We start from the raw sequence: 9,986 nt of genomic DNA, 5'->3' as shown, positions 1-9,986 counted from the left end.
GCTCTGTGTAATATCTACATAATAAAACATTACTTGTCAAAATAGCATATTTTCCACATCTTTTCCAGGCACCACCTTATCTTAATACACTGCCTTGTAGCAGCTCACAACAAATCCTACAGTAACAAATATTTAATTGTCCACCAACATTGTCCGCATTCTGTTTGGTTTGGGTTTTAACGCCATTATAAGCTCTATATTTAGAGCCATCTCTATGGCGTCCGCATTCTGTAAACACTCACTCACTTTTTTTAACCGCTTATCCAATTAGGGTTGCGGTGGTGCTGGAGCCTATCCCAGCTTTTCAATAGGCGCAAGGCACACAGTAACACCCTGGATGGGGCAAAGGTCCATCACAGGGCAGACACACACACACATCCATTCACCTATAAGGCAATTCAGTGTCTCCAATTAACCTGATTGCATGTTTTTGGACTGTGGGAGGAAACCGTAGCTCCCGGAGAAAACCCACGCAGACACGGGGAGAACATGCAAACTCCACACAGAAAGGACCTGGACCGCCCTGCCTGGGTATCGAACGCAGGACCTTCTTGCTGTGAGGCGACAGTGCTACCCACCGAGCCACTGTACCAGACAATAATAAATAACCAGGTCTTATTAAATAAAAACAACCTCCCTGTTCCTTCAAAAAACTGGGTGGTCACACCAAATATTGATTGGATTTAGATTTCTCTTTTCACTTTGCATTTTGTTAATTGTCAAAAATAAGCTAAGAACACTTCTATTTTTTTAAACCATTCCTACTTTGCAGCATTTTTTCAACACAACTTTTGCACAGTACTGTTTATGCTCATTTTTATTTGGATACATACATACATACATACATACATACAGGGGTTGGACAAAATAACTGAAACACCTGTCATTTTAGTGTGGGAGGTTTCATGGCTAAATTGGACCAGTCTGGTGGCCAATCTTCATTAATTGCACATTGCACCAGTAAGAGCAGAGTGTGAAGGTTCAATTAGCAGGGTAAGAGCACAGTTTTGCTCAAAATATTGCAATGCACACAACATTATGGGTGACATACCAGAGTTCAAAAGAGGACAAATTGTTGGTGCACGTCTTGCTGGCGCATCTGTGACCAAGACAGCAAGTCTTTGTGATGTATCAAGAGCCACGATATCCAGGGTAATGTCAGCATACCACCAAGAAGGACAAACCACATCCAACAGGATTAACTGTGGACGCAAGAGGAAGCTGTCTGAAAGGGATGTTCGGGTGCTAACCCGGATTGTATCCAAAAAACATAAAACCACGGCTGCCCAAATCACGGCAGAATTAAATGTGCACCTCAACTCTCCTGTTTCCACCAGAACTGTCCATCGGGAGCTCCACAGGGTCGATATACACGGCCGGGCTGCTATAGCCAAACCTTTGGTCACTCGTGCCAATGCCAAACGTCGGTTTCAATGGTGCAAGGAGCACAAATCTTGGGCTGTGGACAATGTGAAACATGTATTGTTCTCTGATGAGTCCACCTTTACTGTTTTCCCCACATCCGGGAGCGTTACGGTGTGGAGAAGCCCCAAAGAAGCATACCACCCAGACTGTTGCATGCCCAGAGTGAAGCATGGGGGTGGATCAGTGATGGTTTGGGCTGCCATATCATGGCATTCCCTTGGCCCAATACTTGTGCTAGATGGGCGCGTCACTGCCAAGGACTACCGAACCATTCTGGAGGACCATGTGCATCCAATGGCGGTGCCGTGTATCAGGATGACAATGCACCAATACACACAGCAAGACTGTTGAACATCTCCCATGGCCTGCACAGTCACCAGATCTAAATATTATTGAGCCACTTTGGGGTGTTTTGGAGAAGCGAGTCAGGAAACGTTTTCCTCCACCAGCATCACGTAGTGACCTGGCCACTATCCTGCAAGAAGAATGACTTAAAATCCCTCTGACCACTGTGCAGGACTTGTATATGTCATTTCCAAGACGAATTGACGCTGTATTGGCCGCAAAAGGAGGCCCTAGGCAAGGCAAGGCAAGGCAAGTTTATTTGTATAGCACCTTTCATACACAGTGGCAATTCAAAGTGCTTTACATAAGGAAAAATTAAAAATTAAAAGCATTAAAACATTCCTGAGATCTAGAACCTCAGAAAGACTTCTTGCAAACATTTAGTTACAATTAAAAACATGAAATTCAAACAAGAGAGATAAAAATTAAGAACTTGAAAAATTAAAAGAAAATATTGTAAAATATACCCTACAATTTGGTAAATACGAAATTAAAACAAGAGAAATAAGCAAATAAAACATAAAAACTAAAAGAAAATATAGTAAAATATACCTTACAGTTTAGAGAATATGGAATTAAAACAAGACTAAAAGAAATATGGTAAAATGAGGGTAATAGTAAAAATATCGAGCTCAATCATAGGCACAAGAAAAAAGAAAAGTTTTTAACCTGGATTTAAAGATTTCTATGTTAGAGGAACATCTAATATCTCCTGGCAGTCTGTTCCAGTTATATGCAGCCCAACAACTAAATGCTGCTTCACCATGTTTAGTTTGGACTCTGGGCTCTACTAGCTGACCTGAGTCCATGGATCTAAGAGATCTACTGGGTTTATATTCTCTGAACATTTCTGAGATGTATTCTGGGCCGAACCCATTCAGTGATTTATAGACCAGTAGCAGCACCTTAAATTCTATTCTGTAACTAACCGGAAGCCAGTGTAGAGATTTTAGAACTGGAGTGATGTGCTCAGTTCTCTTTGTCTTGGTTAAAACTCTTGCAGCAGCGTTCTGAATGAGCTGTAACTGTTTAATGGTCTTTTTGGGAAGTCCAGTTAAGAGACCATTACAATAGTCCACCCTACTGGAGATAAAAGCATGGATCAGCTTCTCTAGGTCTTGTTGGCACACTAGACCCTTGATTTTGGCTATATTTCTAAGATGGTAGAAGGCTGTTTTGGTGATGGTTTCAATATGCCCTACACCATACTAATAAATTATTGTGGTCTAAAACCAGGTGTTTCAGTTATTTTGTCCAACCCCTGTACATACTGTACATACAGTAACAGTTTACAGCCCAACATTTTGAGCCTGTACTTTGGTACAGTTTTTCTTGTCATTTAATTGTATGTATGATGTGACAGGAATGTACAGAAAAATGTGTGTGAAAAAACCCAAACACCAAAGCTGTGGTGACAGTAAGAGGAGGCCATGTGGTCAGATTTGAAATGTTCTAAAAGTCAGTATTTTCCATCACAACTGTGACACAAGTCAGAGGGTGGACTGTTGAAATGTGTTTCTTTATGTTCATTAAGTTGACAGAATGTTGGTCAAGAATGTTAGAATATTTTATATTTGTCCTAAGATAAACCCAGTGATATTGGGTATCTTTGTGTGCATCCTTAAGAAAAACCATAAAGAAAGAAGCCTTGTAAGAATTCTGCTCAACATGCTCCTTCACACACACACAAACCCATATCATTATAACAATAAATAACTCTAGGTCTACAATTTTTTTGCAGCTGTATTTTTCTGAAATGTATAAAACCAGGGTATCTCAGCAGAAAAGGTGTTGGCCTGTTAATTGAATGGTTAACTGTCGATAATATGTAATAAAAAATCTAATTTTCATGTATTACTGCTTCTTTATCTTTTCACAGTGGGTCTGCTTTTCCCAGAATCTATTTGCGAAATGCAGTAACACACCTCAAACCATGCTGTACATAGATGTCCGACCGCCTGGTCAGCACCTGATAACAGATCTGTAAACATATATATGGTATTTACATTTGCCAGTAGTAGTAGCTATTGCTAGTCTGTGGTTCTCCTCAGCGAGTGTGAGGGTGGTGCAAATGTGCCACAGAATTGGAAATGACTAAATTATGAGAAAATAAAAATAAAAAACAAAACACACACACACACACACAAACAATTATTCCAGTCCTAGGTCACAGTCTGTAAAGAAATTTGTTCACTGTTTTTCAATAAGATTCCTCCAGTTTTAATATCCACCTGCCAAAACTGTCCTCATTTATAAGTAAGTAAATGGGGAAGTGTGTAAGATCGCTCTTGGTACCCTCTAGTACATTATGGTACACATCTATCTAGAACTTTCTTGTCTGTTTACCGTTGCACAAGGATTCTTGTGAAAGTAGCAGTTTGCTAAAGGTGATGCTGTAACAGAATTCTTCTCCAGACGCTGAGAGAAAAATGTGCTACAGTAACTGCAAACAATAGTGGTAGAAAAAACAGGACGGTTTTTAGTTTGCCTTGCTACAGTTTTATGGTTTTTTTATGATCCCACTTTAATAAGCATCTGTTGCAGCTGGGTTTTAAATATGGCACTTGTATCATCTCACTGCAGTGGCAATTCTGGTTGACAAGTCAACTGTGTGCACTGTTTCTTGCACTTCCCACAAGTCCTACTTAGGTATGCTTAGTCCCTGGTCAAGAGTGTAACCACATTTAGCACAGGTGCTATAGTACATTTATTTGGCAATAGAAAGCCAATAAATGTGGGATTACAGATTTAAAAACATAGTGTAACAGCCGCTCAGGTAGTGCAGCGGTAAAAAAACACACGCTGGAACCAGAGCTGGGATCTCGAATACATCGTATCGAATTTCTGCCTGCCGGCTAAGGCTGAGAGGCCACATGAACAACGATTGGCCTGTTGTTCAGATATGGACGGGACTAAGCCGGATGGAGTCTCTCTCTCTCATGACTGGTGCAATTATGACCTCTGCTGACTGATTGATGGCGCCTGCACAGAGATGAGAAAAAGAGTGCTCTCAGGGTGTGTCTCTCCATACACAACATGGAGCTGCACTGCACTCGTCAAAGTGTAGGTGATAAGATGCATATGGCATGCTGCCCACGTGTCGGAGGGGGCATGTCGTTCTTCTCAATCAGAGCAGGGCTCGGCATTAGTGGAGAGGAAGCATGACGCAATCTGGCAATTGGACGCGCTAAAAAAGGGAGAAAAAGGGGAGGAAATGCATAAAGAAAAATATATATATTCAAATAAAAAAAAACATAGTGTAACAAGGTTAGCCACTTCTATAACCCCAAAAAGGAGGAAATCAGACCTCAAAAAGGAGGGCATGCCAGAATAAGAAGTCAGAATAGTGTAAACATCACACAAAATTAAAACCTTCATTGATATAATTGTGATGCAACCATACATGAACTATAAAATTGCCATATTAATGAATGTTGTAATCATCACATTTACAGTCTACTTGTGATACTTTAGTACAAAGCATGCATAGGACAAGCATGAAATGTATCTTTCCAACTCGAAAGGATGGTCCAGTGGCATAACTAGGAGCCACTGCCTGGCCAAAAAAAAGGTCACACACTCCAATATTTCGTTGGACCGCCATTAGCTTTGATTACGGCACACATTCGCTGTGGCATTATTTCCACAAGCTTCTGCAATGTCACAACATTTATTTCCGTCCAGAGTTGCATTAATTTTTCCCCAAGATCTTGTATTGATCAGAATCAGAATCAGAATCACTTTATTTCGCCAGGTATGTTACACATACGAGGAATTTGCTTTGGTGATACACTCAATGATACACACAACAGTCCACATAGTAGTACACACAATACACATAATAGTACAGACAATTACACATGTATGACCTGTAACATAGAACATATTTAACAGACCCGACAGCACACAGACTGTTAACCAGTATTTACCAACATTTGCCCAAGAGAACAACTTTGGTTAAAAAGTGTTACAGCTCTGGGGAAAAAGCTGTTAGCGTGTCTTGATGTGTTTGTTTTTATTGTCCTGAGTCTTCTGCCAGATGGAAGAGTTTGAAAAAGGTGATGTCCAGGATGAGAGGGGTCTGCTGTAATTTTGCCGGCACGCTTCAGCACTCTGCTGTTGTAAATGTCCTGAAGCGTTGGCAGACTACATCCAATGATCCTCTCCGCTGTCTTGATTATACGCTGGAGTTTGGCTCGTTCATGTGATGTTGAGGAACCAAACCAGATGGTGATGGACGATGTAAGGATGGACTCTATTATTGCTGTGTAGAACTGGATCAGCAGACTCTGTGGCAGGTTGAATTTCCTCAGCTGTCTCAGGAAGAACATTCTCTGCTGAGCCCTCTTGGCGATGGAGAGTGTGTTCTTTTCCCACTTTAGGTCCCTGGATAAGGTGGTGCCCAGGAACTTAAGTGACTCCACCACTAAGGCCATAGAGACATTAATTGTGAGGGGGTGTAAGGAGGGTGCGTTGCGCCTGAAATCCACCACCATCTCTACAGTCTTTTGTGTGTTGATCAGCAGGTGGTTGTCGCTGCACCAGGAGACCAACTGCTCGACTTCCTTTCTGTAGGCAGACTCGTCACCATCGGTTATGAGGCCCACCACAGTGGTGTCATCAGCAAACTTAAGGATCTTTACAGCTGGTTCCTTAGAAACACAGTCATTGGTATAAAGACTGAAGAGAAGGGGTGAAAGCACACAGCCTTGTGGTGCACCAGTACTTAGGTTCCGCTGGTCTGAAGTGTGTTTTCCTAGCCGTACCTGCTGTGTCCTATTTGTCAGAAAGTCCATGATCCACCGGCAGATGGCATCCGGCACTGACAGCTGGGACAGTTTGACCTGCAGCAGCTCTGGCACTATGGTGTTAAAAGCTGAGCTGAAGTCCACAAACAGAACTCGAACGTAGGTTCCAGGACTGTCAAGATGCTGTAGCATGAAGTGCAGGGCTACGTTGACTGCATCATCAACAGATCTATTTGCTCTGTATGCAAACTGCAGGGGATCCAGTAAAGAATTTGTGATGGTCTTTAGGTAGGCTAGGATCAAGCGTTCGAAGACCTTCATGACTACAGATGTCAGGGCTACAGGTCTGTAATCATTCATTCCAGAAATGTTCGTTTTTTTGGGGACTGGTATGATGGTCGATGTTTTGAAGCATGAAGGAACAGAGCAAAGTTCTAATGATCTGTTAAAAATGTGAGTGAAGGTAGGCGCCAGTTGATTGCTGCAGTGCTTAAGGGTGGATGGAGAGATTCCGTCTGGCCCAGGAGCTTTTCTCACCTTTTGTTTCTTAAACATTCTGTTAACGTCCCGCTCGTTGATGGTTAAAGGAGCCGGGGACAGAGGTGAGAGAGCCAGGGTGGAGGAGGAGGATGAAGAATTAGCTGAGAAAGGCTGAGAATTGTCCTTATTGTATTCGAATCTGCAGTAGAACTCGTTCAGGTCGTTGGTGAGTTGACGGTCATTAAGGAGAAGGTCTTTCGCACCTTGTAGTTAGTGATCTCTTCGAGGCCCCTCCAGACTGAAGTTGGGTCGTTAGCAGCAATCTGGCTTTTCAGCTTTTCTGAATATTCCTTTTTTGCTGATCGGATACCTTTCTCCAGCTTGTATTTGGCCTCTTTGTAGAGAACTCTATCTCCACTCCTGAATGCTGACTCCTTTTCCCTCCGAAGCTGTCTGAGTTCAGCCGAAAACCATGCTTTATTGTTGCTGTATTTTACCCGTGTTGTGGTAGAAATACAGCTGTCCTCACAGAAACTGATGTATGATGCTACAGTGTCTGTATATTCATCCAAGCTGTCTGTCGCCTCCTCAGAGACAGACCAGTTTGTGGATTCAAAGCAGTCCTGTAGCATTTCGATGTCTTCACTGGTCCACTTCTTCACTGTTGTAATGACAGGCTTGTTAGTTTTGAGTCTCTGCCTGTATGTGGGAATGAGGTGAACGAGATTGTGGTCGGAATGTCCGAGAGCCGCACGCGTGACGGAGCGATAGACATTTTTAACAGAGGTGTAGCAATGATCCAAAATGTTTCCTTCTCTTGTGGCACAGGTGACATGTTGCTTGTATTTCGGCATTTCTTTCGTAAGATTTGCGTTGTTAAAGTCTCCCATGATGATGAGCAGTGAGTCCGGGTTCTCCCTTTCTGCTTTCATTATCTGATCGGCCAGCAGTTTCTGCGCATCTCTCGTGCGCGCATCCGGCGGAATGTAAACAGCGACCAGAATGAATGAAGAAAACTCTCTGGGAAAGTAGTACGGTCTACAGTTAATGAAAAGTGATTCTAGATGAGGAGTGCATGATTTTAACAGTACCGTTGCATTTACACTGTTTTTGTATTGTCTTGCACTTTTTGTACCGTGTTACACCGTGATCCTAGAGGAACGCTGTTTCGTTTCAATATGTACTTGTATGTAGCTGAAATGACAATAAAACCTCTCTGACTCTGACTCTGAGATGCAACGCGCTATCCAGGGTCAGCTCCAAAAGCCAGGTCTCCGTAAAGCACAGCGCAGATGTATTTGAAAAGTCCCTGTTAGTTTGGTTGAGCAGGAGTAGTTCTTCCAGTTTGTTGTGCAGAGATCGCAGATTGGAGAGGAAAAAAGACGGTAACGGTGTTCGGACTCCACGTCGCCTCATCTTTACGAGGGCTCCGGCTCGTCTGCCTCTCCGCAGCTTTCTTGCCAGGTTGAGTAGAGCCAGCGCACCAGTTGTGAGGATTTCCAAAAACTCTGAAGGTCAGTAACTGTTCTTTGCTCCAACTGACCGAGTTTGACGCACAATAAATAACATTAACAAACAAAAACCAACACAAAACATAGAGAGCTCTCACCGAGGCAGCCATCTGCGGCGCCATCCTACTACATACTACTACATCCTATGATGGGAGATTTGGACCACTGCGCAAAGTCTTCTCCAGCACATCCCAAAGATTCTCAATGGGGTTCAGGTCTGGACTCTGTGGTGGCCAATCCATGTGTGAAAATGATGTCTCATGCTCCCTCTTTCACTATTTGAGCCCGATGAATCCTGGCATTGTCAACTTGGAATATGCCCGTGCCATCAGGGAAGAAAAAGTCCATTGATGGAATAACCTGGTCATTCAGTATATTCAGGTAGTCAGCTGACCTCATTCTTTGGGCACATAACGTTGCTGAACCTAGACCTGACCAACTGCAGCAACCCCAGATCATAGCACTGCCCCCACAGGCTTGTACGGTAGGCACTAGGCATGATGGGTGCATCACTTCTGCCGCCTCTCTTCTTACCCTGATGCGCCCATCACTCTGGAACAGGGTAAATCTGGACTCATCAGACCACATGACCTTCTTCCATTGCTCCAGAGTCCAATCTTTATGTTCCCTAGCAAATTTAAGCCATTTTAGCTTCACTGACAAGTGGTTTTCTTAAGGCTACACAGCTGTTTAGTCCCAATCCCTTGAGTTCCCTTCGCATTGTGAGTGTGGAAATGCTCTTACTTTCACTATTAAACATCTCCCTGAGTTCTACTGTAGTTTTTCTACCATTTGATTTCACCAAACGTTTAAGTGATCGCTGATCACGATCATTCAAGATTTTTTTCCGACCACATTCCTTCCTCGAAGATGATGTTTCCCCACTGTCCTTCCACTTTTTACAGTTTTTCTCATTCGCTAAAACACTGAACCCCATTCTTGGAACACAACTGTCAACTGCCAAAACTTGTCTATTGAATGACTCACTCATTTCACAAAACCTTAAACCATTTTCTCCTAGTTTGACACAGTTTCACATCTGATTCAACCTTTTTGCAAAACTCTAAACACATTCTCACTGACTAACACACATTTCTCATTGTAGTGCACTTTGATGCAAAATGGCACACACATGCCACAAAGATTAAACACAACAAACACACTATTGTCATCGTTAACACACTACAGGTAAAAACTGTTCACACATGTGTCATATCAGTAAAAAGGGTTAAAATGATTAGGTAAACAGAATAAAAGTCATTTCAGATGCATGTGGCATTTCTGAGCTGTATTGTGACTTTAGCAATGAAGGGCAACAACAGAAGAAGAAGAGAAGGGCGTGTCAGAGGTGGTGGACGAGAAGGAAGACCAAAGACCAAAAACAAGAGCAGTTATATCAAATACTGTATTCTGTGTAAAGCAGCACATTTATACAACAACATGAGGTCTGTCATAAAGTGTCACATTTAAACTAAAA

Source organism: Trichomycterus rosablanca, chromosome 6 (assembly GCF_030014385.1).
Source record: "Trichomycterus rosablanca isolate fTriRos1 chromosome 6, fTriRos1.hap1, whole genome shotgun sequence".
Lineage (NCBI taxonomy): Eukaryota > Metazoa > Chordata > Actinopteri > Siluriformes > Trichomycteridae > Trichomycterus > Trichomycterus rosablanca.
Note: the sequence above shows the minus strand (reverse complement) of the source record.